Below are 17,500 nucleotides of genomic sequence, written 5' to 3' on the forward strand. Positions count from 1 at the left end.
ATTTTTCGATCCAACGAGTGATGCGCGACTCTTTCGGACTTTGAAAATTTTTCGATCCAACGAGTGATGCGCGACTCTTTCGGACTTTGAAAATTTTTCGATCCAACGAGTGATGCGCGACTCTTTCGGACTTTGAAAATTTTTCGATCCAACGAGTGATGCGCGACTCTTGCGGACTTTGAAAATTTTTCGATCCAACGAGTGATGCGCGACTCTTTCGGACTTTGAAAATTTTTCGATCCAACGAGTGATGCGCGACTCTTTCGGACTTTGAAAATTTTTCGATCCAACGAGTGATGCGCGACTCTTTCGGACTTTGAAAATTTTTCGTTCCAACGAGTGATGCGCGACTCTTTCGGACTTTGAAAATTTTTCGATCCAACGAGTGATGCGCGACTCTATCGGACTTTGAAAATTTTTCGATCCAACGAGTGATGCGCGACTCTTTCGGACTTTGAAAATTTTTCGATCCAACGAGTGATGCGCGACTCTTTCGGACTTTGAAAATTTTTCGATCCGAAGAGTGATGCGCGACTCTTTCGGACTTTGAAAATTTTTCGTTCCAACGAGTGATGCGCGACTCTTTCGGACTTTGAAAATTTTTCGATCCAACGAGTGATGCGCAACTCTTTCGGACTTTGAAAATTTTTCGATCCAACGAGTGATGCGCGACTCTTTCGGACTTTGAAAATTTTTCGATCCAACGAGTGATGCGCGACTCTTTCGGACTTTGAAAATTTTTCGATCCAACGAGTGATGCGCGACTCTTTCGGACTTTGAAAATTTTTCGATCCAACGAGTGATGCGCGACTCTTTCGGACTTTGAAAATTTTTCGATCCAACGAGTGATGCGCGACTCTTTCGGACTTTGAAAATTTTTCGATCCAACGAGTGATGCGCGACTCTTTCGGACTTTGAAAATTTTTCGATCCAACGAGTGATGCGCGACTCTTTCGGACTTTGAAAATTTTTCGATCCGAAGAGTGATGCGCGACTCTTTCGGACTTTGAAAATTTTTCGTTCCAACGAGTGATGCGCGACTCTTTCGGACTTTGAAAATTTTTCGATCCAACGAGTGATGCGCGACTCTTTCGGACTTTGAAAATTTTTCGATCCAACGAGTGATGCGCGACTCTTTCGGACTTTGAAAATTTTTCGTTCCAACGAGTGATGCGCGACTCTTTCGGACTTTGAAAATTTTTCGATCCAACGAGTGATGCGCGACTCTTTCGGACTTTGAAAATTTTTCGATCCAACGAGTGATGCGCGACTCTTTCGGACTTTGAAAATTTTTCGATCCAACGAGTGATGCGCGACTCTTTCGGACTTTGAAAATTTTTCGTTCCAACGAGTGATGCGCGACTCTTTCGGACTTTGAAAATTTTTCGATCCAACGAGTGATGCGCGACTCTATCGGACTTTGAAAATTTTTCGATCCAACGAGTGATGCGCGACTCTTTCGGACTTTGAAAATTTTTCGATCCAACGAGTGATGCGCGACTCTTTCGGACTTTGAAAATTTTTCGATTCAACGAGTGATGCTCGACTCTTTCGGACTTTGAAAATTTTTCGATCCAACGAGTGATGCGCGACTCTTTCGGACTTTGAAAATTTTTCGATCCAACGAGTGATGCGCGACTCTTTCGGACTTTGAAAATTTTTCGATCCAACGAGTGATGCGCGACTCTTTCGGACTTTGAAAATTTTTCGGACTTTGAAAATTTTTCGATCCGAAGAGTGATGCGCGACTCTTTCGGACTTTGAAAATTTTTCGTTCCAACGAGTGATGCGCGACTCTTTCGGACTTTGAAAATTTTTCGATCCAACGAGTGATGCGCGACTCTTTCGGACTTTGAAAATTTTTCGATCCAACGAGTGATGCGCGACTCTTTCGGACTTTGAAAATTTTTCGATCCAACGAGTGATGCGCGACTCTTTCGGACTTTGAAAATTTTTCGGACTTTGAAAATTTTTCGATCCAACGAGTGATGCGCGACTCTTTCGGACTTTGAAAATTTTTCGATCCAACGAGTGATGCGCGACTCTTTCGGACTTTGAAAATTTTTCGATCCAACGAGTGATGCGCGACTCTTTCGGACTTTGAAAATTTTTCGATCCAACGAGTGATGCGCGACTCTTTCGGACTTTGAAAATTTTTCGATCCAACGAGTGATGCGCGACTCTTTCGGACTTTGAAAATTTTTCGTTCCAACGAGTGATGCGCGACTCTTTCGGACTTTGAAAATTTTTCGATCCAACGAGTGATGCGCGACTCTTTCGGACTTTGAAAATTTTTCGATCCAACGAGTGATGCGCGACTCTTTCGGACTTTGAAAATTTTTCGATCCAACGAGTGATGCGCGACTCTTTCGGACTTTGAAAATTTTTCGATCCAACGAGTGATGCGCGACTCTTTCGGACTTTGAAAATTTTTCGATCCAACGAGTGATGCGCGACTCTTTCGGACTTTGAAAATTTTTCGATCCAACGAGTGATGCGCGACTCTTGCGGACTTTGAAAATTTTTCGATCCAACGAGTGATGCGCGACTCTTTCGGACTTTGAAAATTTTTCGATCCAACGAGTGATGCGCGACTCTTTCGGACTTTGAAAATTTTTCGATCCAACGAGTGATGCGCGACTCTTTCGGACTTTGAAAATTTTTCGTTCCAACGAGTGATGCGCGACTCTTTCGGACTTTGAAAATTTTTCGATCCAACGAGTGATGCGCGACTCTATCGGACTTTGAAAATTTTTCGATCCAACGAGTGATGCGCGACTCTTTCGGACTTTGAAAATTTTTCGATCCAACGAGTGATGCGCGACTCTTTCGGACTTTGAAAATTTTTCGATCCGAAGAGTGATGCGCGACTCTTTCGGACTTTGAAAATTTTTCGTTCCAACGAGTGATGCGCGACTCTTTCGGACTTTGAAAATTTTTCGATCCAACGAGTGATGCGCAACTCTTTCGGACTTTGAAAATTTTTCGATCCAACGAGTGATGCGCGACTCTTTCGGACTTTGAAAATTTTTCGATCCAACGAGTGATGCGCGACTCTTTCGGACTTTGAAAATTTTTCGATCCAACGAGTGATGCGCGACTCTTTCGGACTTTGAAAATTTTTCGATCCAACGAGTGATGCGCGACTCTTTCGGACTTTGAAAATTTTTCGATCCAACGAGTGATGCGCGACTCTTTCGGACTTTGAAAATTTTTCGATCCAACGAGTGATGCGCGACTCTTTCGGACTTTGAAAATTTTTCGATCCAACGAGTGATGCGCGACTCTTTCGGACTTTGAAAATTTTTCGATCCGAAGAGTGATGCGCGACTCTTTCGGACTTTGAAAATTTTTCGTTCCAACGAGTGATGCGCGACTCTTTCGGACTTTGAAAATTTTTCGATCCAACGAGTGATGCGCGACTCTTTCGGACTTTGAAAATTTTTCGATCCAACGAGTGATGCGCGACTCTTTCGGACTTTGAAAATTTTTCGTTCCAACGAGTGATGCGCGACTCTTTCGGACTTTGAAAATTTTTCGATCCAACGAGTGATGCGCGACTCTTTCGGACTTTGAAAATTTTTCGATCCAACGAGTGATGCGCGACTCTTTCGGACTTTGAAAATTTTTCGATCCAACGAGTGATGCGCGACTCTTTCGGACTTTGAAAATTTTTCGTTCCAACGAGTGATGCGCGACTCTTTCGGACTTTGAAAATTTTTCGATCCAACGAGTGATGCGCGACTCTATCGGACTTTGAAAATTTTTCGATCCAACGAGTGATGCGCGACTCTTTCGGACTTTGAAAATTTTTCGTTTCAACGAGTGATGCGCGACTCTTTCGGACTTTGAAAATTTTTCGATCCGAAGAGTGATGCGCGACTCTTTCGGACTTTGAAAATTTTTCGTTCCAACGAGTGATGCGCGACTCTTTCGGACTTTGAAAATTTTTCGATCCAACGAGTGATGCGCGACTCTTTCGGACTTTGAAAATTTTTCGATCCAACGAGTGATGCGCGACTCTTTCGGACTTTGAAAATTTTTCGATCCAACGAGTGATGCGCGACTCTTTCGGACTTTGAAAATTTTTCGATCCAACGAGTGATGCGCGACTCTTTCGGACTTTGAAAATTTTTCGTTCCAACGAGTGATGCGCGACTCTTTCGGACTTTGAAAATATTTCGATCCAACGAGTGATGCGCGACTCTTTCGGACTTTGAAAATTTTTCGTTTCAACGAGTGATGCGCGACTCTTTCGGACTTTGAAAATTTTTCGATCCAACGAGTGATGCGCGACTCTTTCGGACTTTGAAAATTTTTCGATCCAACGAGTGATGCGCGACTCTTTCGGACTTTGAAAATTTTTCGATCCAACGAGTGATGCGCGACTCTTTCGGACTTTGAAAATTTTTCGATCCAACGAGTGATGTGCGACTCTTTCGGACTTTGAAAATTTTTCGTTCCAACGAGTGATGCGCGACTCTTTCGGACTTTGAAAATTTTTCGATCCAACGAGTGATGCGCGACTCTTTCGGACTTTGAAAATTTTTCGATCCAACGAGTGATGCGCGACTCTTTCGGACTTTGAAAATTTTTCGATCCAACGAGTGATGCGCGACTCTTTCGGACTTTGAAAATTTTTCGGACTTTGAAAATTTTTCGATCCAACGAGTGATGCGCGACTCTTTCGGACTTTGAAAATTTTTCGATCCAACGAGTGATGCGCGACTCTTTCGGACTTTGAAAATTTTTCGTTCCAACGAGTGATGCGCGACTCTTTCGGACTTTGAAAATTTTTCGATCCAACGAGTGATGCGCGACTCTTTCGGACTTTGAAAATTTTTCGATCCAACGAGTGATGCGCGACTCTTTCGGACTATGAAAATTTTTCGATCCAACGAGTGATGCGCGACTCTTTCGGACTTTGAAAATTTTTCGATCCAACGAGTGATGCGCGACTCTTTCGGACTTTGAAAATTTTTCGATCCAACGAGTGATGCGCGACTCTTTCGGACTTTGAAAATTTTTCGATCCAACGAGTGATGCGCGACTCTTGCGGACTTTGAAAATTTTTCGATCCAACGAGTGATGCGCGACTCTTTCGGACTTTGAAAATTTTTCGATCCAACGAGTGATGCGCGACTCTTTCGGACTTTGAAAATTTTTCGATCCAACGAGTGATGCGCGACTCTTTCGGACTTTGAAAATTTTTCGTTCCAACGAGTGATGCGCGACTCTTTCGGACTTTGAAAATTTTTCGATCCAACGAGTGATGCGCGACTCTTGCGGACTTTGAAAATTTTTCGATCCAACGAGTGATGCGCGACTCTTGCGGACTTTGAAAATTTTTCGATCCAACGAGTGATGCGCGACTCTTTCGGACTTTGAAAATTTTTCGTTTCAACGAGTGATGCGCGACTCTTTCGGACTTTGAAAATTTTTCGATCCAACGAGTGATGCGCGACTCTTTCGGACTTTGAAAATTTTTCGATCCAACGAGTGATGTGCGACTCTTTCGGACTTTGAAAATTTTTCGTTCCAACGAGTGATGCGCGACTCTTTCGGACTTTGAAAATTTTTCGATCCAACGAGTGATGCGCGACTCTTTCGGACTTTGAAAATTTTTCGATCCAACGAGTGATGCGCGACTCTTTCGGACTTTGAAAATTTTTCGATCCAACGAGTGATGCGCGACTCTTTCGGACTTTGAAAATTTTTCGAACTTTGAAAATTTTTCGATCCAACGAGTGATGCGCGACTCTTTCGGACTTTGAAAATTTTTCGATCCAACGAGTGATGCGCGACTCTTTCGGACTTTGAAAATTTTTCGATCCAACGAGTGATGCGCGACTCTATCGGACTTTGAAAATTTTTCGATCCAACGAGTGATGCGCGACTCTTGCGGACTTTGAAAATTTTTCGATCCAACGAGTGATGCGCGACTCTTTCGGACTTTGAAAATTTTTCGTTTCAACGAGTGATGCGCGACTCTTTCGGACTTTGAAAATTTTTCGATCCGAAGAGTGATGCGCGACTCTTTCGGACTTTGAAAATTTTTCGTTCCAACGAGTGATGCGCGACTCTTTCGGACTTTGAAAATTTTTCGATCCAACGAGTGATGCGCGACTCTTTCGGACTTTGAAAATTTTTCGATCCAACGAGTGATGCGCGACTCTTTCGGACTTTGAAAATTTTTCGATCCAACGAGTGATGCGCGACTCTTTCGGACTTTGAAAATTTTTCGATCCAACGAGTGATGCGCGACTCTTTCGGACTTTGAAAATTTTTCGTTCCAACGAGTGATGCGCGACTCTTTCGGACTTTGAAAATATTTCGATCCAACGAGTGATGCGCGACTCTTTCGGACTTTGAAAATTTTTCGTTTCAACGAGTGATGCGCGACTCTTTCGGACTTTGAAAATTTTTCGATCCAACGAGTGATGCGCGACTCTTTCGGACTTTGAAAATTTTTCGATCCAACGAGTGATGCGCGACTCTTTCGGACTTCGAAAATTTTTCGATCCATTGAGTGATGCGCGACTCTTTCGGACTTTGAAAATTTTTCGATCCAACGAGTGATGCGCGACTCTTTCGGACTTTGAAAATTTTTCGTTCCAACGAGTGATGCGCGACTCTTTCGGACTTTGAAAATTTTTCGATCCAACGAGTGATGCGCGACTCTTTCGGACTTTGAAAATTTTTCGATCCAACGAGTGATGCGCGACTCTTTCGGACTTTGAAAATTTTTCGATCCAACGAGTGATGCGCGACTCTTTCGGACTTTGAAAATTTTTCGATCCAACGAGTGATGCGCGACTCTTTCGGACTTTGAAAATTTTTCGATCCAACGAGTGATGCGCGACTCTTTCGGACTTTGAAAATTTTTCGATCCAACGAGTGATGTGCGACTCTTTCGGACTTTGAAAATTTTTCGTTCCAACGAGTGATGCGCGACTCTTTCGGACTTTGAAAATTTTTCGATCCAACGAGTGATGCGCGACTCTTTCGGACTTTGAAAATTTTTCGATCCAACGAGTGATGCGCGACTCTTTCGGACTTTGAAAATTTTTCGATCCAACGAGTGATGCGCGACTCTTTCGGACTTTGAAAATTTTTCGGACTTTGAAAATTTTTCGATCCAACGAGTGATGCGCGACTCTTTCGGACTTTGAAAATTTTTCGATCCAACGAGTGATGCGCGACTCTTTCGGACTTTGAAAATTTTTCGTTCCAACGAGTGATGCGCGACTCTTTCGGACTTTGAAAATTTTTCGATCCAACGAGTGATGCGCGACTCTTTCGGACTTTGAAAATTTTTCGATCCAACGAGTGATGCGCGACTCTTTCGGACTATGAAAATTTTTCGATCCAACGAGTGATGCGCGACTCTTTCGGACTTTGAAAATTTTTCGATCCAACGAGTGATGCGCGACTCTTTCGGACTTTGAAAATTTTTCGATCCAACGAGTGATGCGCGACTCTATCGGACTTTGAAAATTTTTCGATCCAACGAGTGATGCGCGACTCTTTCGGACTTTGAAAATTTTTCGATCCAACGAGTGATGCGCGACTCTTTCGGACTTTGAAAATTTTTCGATCCGAAGAGTGATGCGCGACTCTTTCGGACTTTGAAAATTTTTCGTTCCAACGAGTGATGCGCGACTCTTTCGGACTTTGAAAATTTTTCGATCCAACGAGTGATGCGCGACTCTTTCGGACTTTGAAAATTTTTCGATCCAACGAGTGATGCGCGACTCTTTCGGACTTTGAAAATTTTTCGATCCAACGAGTGATGCGCGACTCTTTCGGACTTTGAAAATTTTTCGATCCAACGAGTGATGCGCGACTCTTTCGGACTTTGAAAATTTTTCGTTCCAACGAGTGATGCGCGACTCTTTCGGACTTTGAAAATATTTCGATCCAACGAGTGATGCGCGACTCTTTCGGACTTTGAAAATTTTTCGTTTCAACGAGTGATGCGCGACTCTTTCGGACTTTGAAAATTTTTCGATCCAACGAGTGATGCGCGACTCTTTCGGACTTTGAAAATTTTTCGATCCAACGAGTGATGCGCGACTCTTTCGGACTTTGAAAATTTTTCGATCCAACGAGTGATGCGCGACTCTTTCGGACTTTGAAAATTTTTCGATCCAACGAGTGATGCGCGACTCTTTCGGACTTTGAAAATTTTTCGTTCCAACGAGTGATGCGCGACTCTTTCGGACTTTGAAAATTTTTCGATCCAACGAGTGATGCGCGACTCTTTCGGACTTTGAAAATTTTTCGATCCAACGAGTGATGCGCGACTCTTTCGGACTTTGAAAATTTTTCGATCCAACGAGTGATGCGCGACTCTTGCGGACTTTGAAAATTTTTCGATCCAACGAGTGATGCGCGACTCTTTCGGACTTTGAAAATTTTTCGATCCAACGAGTGATGCGCGACTCTTTCGGACTTTGAAAATTTTTCGATCCAACGAGTGATGCGCGACTCTTTCGGACTTTGAAAATTTTTCGGACTTTGAAAATTTTTCGATCCAACGAGTGATGCGCGACTCTTTCGGACTTTGAAAATTTTTCGATCCAACGAGTGATGCGCGACTCTTTCGGACTTTGAAAATTTTTCGTTCCAACGAGTGATGCGCGACTCTTTCGGACTTTGAAAATTTTTCGATCCAACGAGTGATGCGCGACTCTTTCGGACTTTGAAAATTTTTCGATCCAACGAGTGATGCGCGACTCTTTCGGACTATGAAAATTTTTCGATCCAACGAGTGATGCGCGACTCTTTCGGACTTTGAAAATTTTTCGATCCAACGAGTGATGCGCGACTCTTTCGGACTTTGAAAATTTTTCGATCCAACGAGTGATGCGCGACTCTATCGGACTTTGAAAATTTTTCGATCCAACGAGTGATGCGCGACTCTTTCGGACTTTGAAAATTTTTCGATCCAACGAGTGATGCGCGACTCTTTCGGACTTTGAAAATTTTTCGATCCGAAGAGTGATGCGCGACTCTTTCGGACTTTGAAAATTTTTCGTTCCAACGAGTGATGCGCGACTCTTTCGGACTTTGAAAATTTTTCGATCCAACGAGTGATGCGCGACTCTTTCGGACTTTGAAAATTTTTCGATCCAACGAGTGATGCGCGACTCTTTCGGACTTTGAAAATTTTTCGATCCAACGAGTGATGCGCGACTCTTTCGGACTTTGAAAATTTTTCGATCCAACGAGTGATGCGCGACTCTTTCGGACTTTGAAAATTTTTCGTTCCAACGAGTGATGCGCGACTCTTTCGGACTTTGAAAATATTTCGATCCAACGAGTGATGCGCGACTCTTTCGGACTTTGAAAATTTTTCGTTTCAACGAGTGATGCGCGACTCTTTCGGACTTTGAAAATTTTTCGATCCAACGAGTGATGCGCGACTCTTTCGGACTTTGAAAATTTTTCGATCCAACGAGTGATGCGCGACTCTTTCGGACTTTGAAAATTTTTCGATCCAACGAGTGATGCGCGACTCTTTCGGACTTTGAAAATTTTTCGATCCAACGAGTGATGCGCGACTCTTTCGGACTTTGAAAATTTTTCGTTCCAACGAGTGATGCGCGACTCTTTCGGACTTTGAAAATTTTTCGATCCAACGAGTGATGCGCGACTCTTTCGGACTTTGAAAATTTTTCGATCCAACGAGTGATGCGCGACTCTTTCGGACTTTGAAAATTTTTCGATCCAACGAGTGATGCGCGACTCTTTCGGACTTTGAAAATTTTTCGATCCAACGAGTGATGCGCGACTCTATCGGACTTTGAAAATTTTTCGATCCAACGAGTGATGCGCGACTCTTGCGGACTTTGAAAATTTTTCGGACTTTGAAAATTTTTCGATCCAACGAGTGATGCGCGACTCTTTCGGACTTTGAAAATTTTTCGATCCAACGAGTGATGCGCGACTCTTTCGGACTTTGAAAATTTTTCGATCCAACGAGTGATGCGCGACTCTTTCGGACTTTGAAAATTTTTCGATCCAACGAGTGATGCGCGACTCTTTCGGACTTTGAAAATTTTTCGATCCAACGAGTGATGCGCGACTCTTTCGGACTTTGAAAATTTTTCGATCCAACGAGTGATGCGCGACTCTTTCGGACTATGAAAATTTTTCGATCCAACGAGTGATGCGCGACTCTTTCGGACTTTGAAAATTTTTCGATCCAACGAGTGATGCGCGACTCTTTCGGACTTTGAAAATTTTTCGATCCAACGAGTGATGCGCGACTCTATCGGACTTTGAAAATTTTTCGATCCAACGAGTGATGCGCGACTCTTTCGGACTTTGAAAATTTTTCGATCCAACGAGTGATGCGCGACTCTTTCGGACTTTGAAAATTTTTCGATCCGAAGAGTGATGCGCGACTCTTTCGGACTTTGAAAATTTTTCGTTCCAACGAGTGATGCGCGACTCTTTCGGACTTTGAAAATTTTTCGATCCAACGAGTGATGCGCGACTCTTTCGGACTTTGAAAATTTTTCGATCCAACGAGTGATGCGCGACTCTTTCGGACTTTGAAAATTTTTCGATCCAACGAGTGATGCGCGACTCTTTCGGACTTTGAAAATTTTTCGATCCAACGAGTGATGCGCGACTCTTTCGGACTTTGAAAATTTTTCGTTCCAACGAGTGATGCGCGACTCTTTCGGACTTTGAAAATATTTCGATCCAACGAGTGATGCGCGACTCTTTCGGACTTTGAAAATTTTTCGTTTCAACGAGTGATGCGCGACTCTTTCGGACTTTGAAAATTTTTCGATCCAACGAGTGATGCGCGACTCTTTCGGACTTTGAAAATTTTTCGATCCAACGAGTGATGCGCGACTCTTTCGGACTTTGAAAATTTTTCGATCCAACGAGTGATGCGCGACTCTTTCGGACTTTGAAAATTTTTCGATCCAACGAGTGATGCGCGACTCTTTCGGACTTTGAAAATTTTTCGTTCCAACGAGTGATGCGCGACTCTTTCGGACTTTGAAAATTTTTCGATCCAACGAGTGATGCGCGACTCTTTCGGACTTTGAAAATTTTTCGATCCAACGAGTGATGCGCGACTCTTTCGGACTTTGAAAATTTTTCGATCCAACGAGTGATGCGCGACTCTTGCGGACTTTGAAAATTTTTCGATCCAACGAGTGATGCGCGACTCTTTCGGACTTTGAAAATTTTTCGATCCAACGAGTGATGCGCGACTCTTTCGGACTTTGAAAATTTTTCGATCCAACGAGTGATGCGCGACTCTTTCGGACTTTGAAAATTTTTCGATCCAACGAGTGATGCGCGACTCTATCGGACTTTGAAAATTTTTCGATCCAACGAGTGATGCGCGACTCTTGCGGACTTTGAAAATTTTTCGGACTTTGAAAATTTTTCGATCCAACGAGTGATGCGCGACTCTTTCGGACTTTGAAAATTTTTCGATCCAACGAGTGATGCGCGACTCTTTCGGACTTTGAAAATTTTTCGATCCAACGAGTGATGCGCGACTCTTTCGGACTTTGAAAATTTTTCGATCCAACGAGTGATGCGCGACTCTTTCGGACTTTGAAAATTTTTCGTTCCAACGAGTGATGCGCGACTCTTTCGGACTTTGAAAATATTTCGATCCAACGAGTGATGCGCGACTCTTTCGGACTTTGAAAATTTTTCGTTCCAACGAGTGATGCGCGACTCTTTCGGACTTTGAAAATATTTCGATCCAACGAGTGATGCGCGACTCTTGCGGACTTTGAAAATTTTTCGGACTTTAAAAATTTTTCGATCCAACGAGTGATGCGCGACTCTTTCGGACTTTGAAAATTTTTCGATTCAACGAGTGATGCGCGACTCTTTCGGACTTTGAAAATTTTTCGATCCAACGAGTGATGCGCGACTCTTTCGGACTTTGAAAATTTTTCGATCCAACGAGTGATGCGCGACTCTTTCGGACTTTGAAAATTTTTCGATCCAACGAGTGATGCGCGACTCTTTCGGACTTTGAAAATTTTTCGGACTTTGAAAATTTTTCGATCCAACGAGTGATGCGCGACTCTTTCGGACTTTGAAAATTTTTCGATCCAACGAGTGATGCGCGACTCTTTCGGACTTTGAAAATTTTTCGTTCCAACGAGTGATGCGCGACTCTTTCGGACTTTGAAAATTTTTCGATCCAACGAGTGATGCGCGACTCTTTCGGACTTTGAAAATTTTTCGATCCAACGAGTGATGCGCGACTCTTTCGGACTTTGAAAATTTTTCGATCCAACGAGTGATGCGCGACTCTTTCGGACTTTGAAAATTTTTCGATCCAACGAGTGATGCGCGACTCTTTCGGACTTTGAAAATTTTTCGATCCAACGAGTGATGCGCGACTCTTTCGGACTTTGAAAATTTTTCGATCCAACGAGTGATGCGCGACTCTTGCGGACTTTGAAAATTTTTCGATCCAACGAGTGATGCGCGACTCTTTCGGACTTTGAAAATTTTTCGATCCAACGAGTGATGCGCGACTCTTTCGGACTTTGAAAATTTTTCGATCCAACGAGTGATGCGCGACTCTTTCGGACTTTGAAAATTTTTCGTTCCAACGAGTGATGCGCGACTCTTTCGGACTTTGAAAATTTTTCGATCCAACGAGTGATGCGCGACTCTATCGGACTTTGAAAATTTTTCGATCCAACGAGTGATGCGCGACTCTTTCGGACTTTGAAAATTTTTCGATCCAACGAGTGATGCGCGACTCTTTCGGACTTTGAAAATTTTTCGATCCGAAGAGTGATGCGCGACTCTTTCGGACTTTGAAAATTTTTCGTTCCAACGAGTGATGCGCGACTCTTTCGGACTTTGAAAATTTTTCGATCCAACGAGTGATGCGCGACTCTTTCGGACTTTGAAAATTTTTCGATCCAACGAGTGATGCGCGACTCTTTCGGACTTTGAAAATTTTTCGATCCAACGAGTGATGCGCGACTCTTTCGGACTTTGAAAATTTTTCGATCCAACGAGTGATGCGCGACTCTTTCGGACTTTGAAAATTTTTCGTTTCAACGAGTGATGCGCGACTCTTTCGGACTTTGAAAATATTTCGATCCAACGAGTGATGCGCGACTCTTTCGGACTTTGAAAATTTTTCGATCCAACGAGTGATGCGCGACTCTTTCGGACTTTGAAAATTTTTCGTTCCAACGAGTGATGCGCGACTCTTTCGGACTTTGAAAATTTTTCGATCCAACGAGTGATGCGCGACTCTATCGGACTTTGAAAATTTTTCGATCCAACGAGTGATGCGCGACTCTTTCGGACTTTGAAAATTTTTCGATCCAACGAGTGATGCGCGACTCTTTCGGACTTTGAAAATTTTTCGATCCGAAGAGTGATGCGCGACTCTTTCGGACTTTGAAAATTTTTCGTTCCAACGAGTGATGCGCGACTCTTTCGGACTTTGAAAATTTTTCGATCCAACGAGTGATGCGCGACTCTTTCGGACTTTGAAAATTTTTCGATCCAACGAGTGATGCGCGACTCTTTCGGACTTTGAAAATTTTTCGATCCAACGAGTGATGCGCGACTCTTTCGGACTTTGAAAATTTTTCGATCCAACGAGTGATGCGCGACTCTTTCGGACTTTGAAAATTTTTCGATTCAACGAGTGATGCGCGACTCTTTCGGACTTTGAAAATTTTTCGATCCAACGAGTGATGCGCGACTCTTTCGGACTTTGAAAATTTTTCGATCCAACGAGTGATGCGCGACTCTTTCGGACTTTGAAAATTTTTCGATCCAACGAGTGATGCGCGACTCTTTCGGACTTTGAAAATTTTTCGGACTTTGAAAATTTTTCGATCCAACGAGTGATGCGCGACTCTTTCGGACTTTGAAAATTTTTCGATCCAACGAGTGATGCGCGACTCTTTCGGACTTTGAAAATTTTTCGTTCCAACGAGTGATGCGCGACTCTTTCGGACTTTGAAAATTTTTCGATCCAACGAGTGATGCGCGACTCTTTCGGACTTTGAAAATTTTTCGATCCAACGAGTGATGCGCGACTCTTTCGGACTTTGAAAATTTTTCGATCCAACGAGTGATGCGCGACTCTTTCGGACTTTGAAAATTTTTCGATCCAACGAGTGATGCGCGACTCTTTCGGACTTTGAAAATTTTTCGATCCAACGAGTGATGCGCGACTCTTTCGGACTTTGAAAATTTTTCGATCCAACGAGTGATGCGCGACTCTTGCGGACTTTGAAAATTTTTCGATCCAACGAGTGATGCGCGACTCTTTCGGACTTTGAAAATTTTTCGATCCAACGAGTGATGCGCGACTCTTTCGGACTTTGAAAATTTTTCGATCCAACGAGTGATGCGCGACTCTTTCGGACTTTGAAAATTTTTCGTTCCAACGAGTGATGCGCGACTCTTTCGGACTTTGAAAATTTTTCGATCCAACGAGTGATGCGCGACTCTATCGGACTTTGAAAATTTTTCGATCCAACGAGTGATGCGCGACTCTTTCGGACTTTGAAAATTTTTCGATCCAACGAGTGATGCGCGACTCTTTCGGACTTTGAAAATTTTTCGATCCGAAGAGTGATGCGCGACTCTTTCGGACTTTGAAAATTTTTCGTTCCGACGAGTGATGCGCGACTCTTTCGGACTTTGAAAATTTTTCGATCCAACGAGTGATGCGCGACTCTTTCGGACTTTGAAAATTTTTCGATCCAACGAGTGATGCGCGACTCTTCCGGACTTTGAAAATTTTTCGATCCAACGAGTGATGCGCGACTCTTTCGGACTTTGAAAATTTTTCGTTCCAACGAGTGATGCGCGACTCTTTCGGACTTTGAAAATATTTCGATCCAACGAGTGATGCGCGACTCTTTCGGACTTTGAAAATTTTTCGATCCAACGAGTGATGCGCGACTCTTTCGGACTTTGAAAATTTTTCGATCCAACGAGTGATGCGCGACTCTTTCGGACTTCGAAAATTTTTCGATCCATTGAGTGATGCGCGACTCTTTCGGACTTTGAAAATTTTTCGATCCAACGAGTGATGCGCGACTCTTTCGGACTTTGAAAATTTTTCGTTCCAACGAGTGATGCGCGACTCTTTCGGACTTTGAAAATTTTTCGATCCAACGAGTGATGCGCGACTCTTTCGGACTTTGAAAATTTTTCGATCCAACGAGTGATGCGCGACTCTTTCGGACTTTGAAAATTTTTCGATCCAACGAGTGATGCGCGACTCTTTCGGACTTTGAAAATTTTTCGATCCAACGAGTGATGCGCGACTCTTTCGGACTTTGAAAATTTTTCGATCCAACGAGTGATGCGCGACTCTTTCGGACTTTGAAAATTTTTCGATCCAACGAGTGATGTGCGACTCTTTCGGACTTTGAAAATTTTTCGTTCCAACGAGTGATGCGCGACTCTTTCGGACTTTGAAAATTTTTCGATCCAACGAGTGATGCGCGACTCTTTCGGACTTTGAAAATTTTTCGATCCAACGAGTGATGCGCGACTCTTTCGGACTTTGAAAATTTTTCGATCCAACGAGTGATGCGCGACTCTTTCGGACTTTGAAAATTTTTCGGACTTTGAAAATTTTTCGATCCAACGAGTGATGCGCGACTCTTTCGGACTTTGAAAATTTTTCGATCCAACGAGTGATGCGCGACTCTTTCGGACTTTGAAAATTTTTCGTTCCAACGAGTGATGCGCGACTCTTTCGGACTTTGAAAATTTTTCGATCCAACGAGTGATGCGCGACTCTTTCGGACTTTGAAAATTTTTCGATCCAACGAGTGATGCGCGACTCTTTCGGACTTTGAAAATTTTTCGATCCAACGAGTGATGCGCGACTCTTTCGGACTTTGAAAATTTTTCGATCCAACGAGTGATGCGCGACTCTTTCGGACTTTGAAAATTTTTCGATCCAACGAGTGATGCGCGACTCTTTCGGACTTTGAAAATTTTTCGATCCAACGAGTGATGCGCGACTCTTTCGGACTTTGAAAATTTTTCGTTCCAACGAGTGATGCGCGACTCTTTCGGACTTTGAAAATTTTTCGATCCAACGAGTGATGCGCGACTCTATCGGACTTTGAAAATTTTTCGATCCAACGAGTGATGCGCGACTCTTGCGAACTTTGAAAATTTTTCGATCCAACGAGTGATGCGCGACTCTTTCGGACTTTGAAAATTTTTCGTTTCAACGAGTGATGCGCGACTCTTTCGGACTTTGAAAATTTTTCGATCCGAAGAGTGATGCGCGACTCTTTCGGACTTTGAAAATTTTTCGTTCCAACGAGTGATGCGCGACTCTTTCGGACTTTGAAAATTTTTCGATCCAACGAGTGATGCGCGACTCTTTCGGACTTTGAAAATTTTTCGATCCAACGAGTGATGCGCGACTCTTTCGGACTTTGAAAATTTTTCGATCCAACGAGTGATGCGCGACTCTTTCGGACTTTGAAAATTTTTCGATCCAACGAGTGATGCGCGACTCTTTCGGACTTTGAAAATTTTTCGATCCAACGAGTGATGCGCGACTCTTTCGGACTTTGAAAATTTTTCGATCCAACGAGTGATGTGCGACTCTTTCGGACTTTGAAAATTTTTCGTTCCAACGAGTGATGCGCGACTCTTTCGGACTTTGAAAATTTTTCGATCCAACGAGTGATGCGCGACTCTTTCGGACTTTGAAAATTTTTCGATCCAACGAGTGATGCGCGACTCTTTCGGACTTTGAAAATTTTTCGATCCAACGAGTGATGCGCGACTCTTTCGGACTTTGAAAATTTTTCGGACTTTGAAAATTTTTCGATCCAACGAGTGATGCGCGACTCTTTCGGACTTTGAAAATTTTTCGATCCAACGAGTGATGCGCGACTCTTTCGGACTTTGAAAATTTTTCGATCCAACGAGTGATGCGCGACTCTTTCGGACTTTGAAAATTTTTCGGACTTTGAAAATTTTTCGATCCAACGAGTGATGCGCGACTCTTTCGGACTTTGAAAATTTTTCGATCCAACGAGTGATGCGCGACTCTTTCGGACTTTGAAAATTTTTCGATCCAACGAGTGATGCGCGACTCTTTCGGACTTTGAAAATTTTTCGATCCAACGAGTGATGCGCGACTCTTTCGGACTTTGAAAATTTTTCGATCCAACGAGTGATGCGCGACTCTTGCGGACTTTGAAAATTTTTCGATCCAACGAGTGATGCGCGACTCTTTCGGACTTTGAAAATTTTTCGATCCAACGAGTGATGCGCGACTCTTTCGGACTTTGAAAATTTTTCGATCCAACGAGTGATGCGCGACTCTTTCGGACTTTGAAAATTTTTCGTTCCAACGAGTGATGCGCGACTCTTTCGGACTTTGAAAATTTTTCGATCCAACGAGTGATGCGCGACTCTATCGGACTTTGAAAATTTTTCGATCCAACGAGTGATGCGCGACTCTTTCGGACTTTGA

This window comes from Athalia rosae, chromosome 3 (genome assembly GCF_917208135.1).
Source record: "Athalia rosae chromosome 3, iyAthRosa1.1, whole genome shotgun sequence".
In the NCBI taxonomy this organism is placed as follows: Eukaryota; Metazoa; Arthropoda; class Insecta; order Hymenoptera; family Athaliidae; genus Athalia; species Athalia rosae.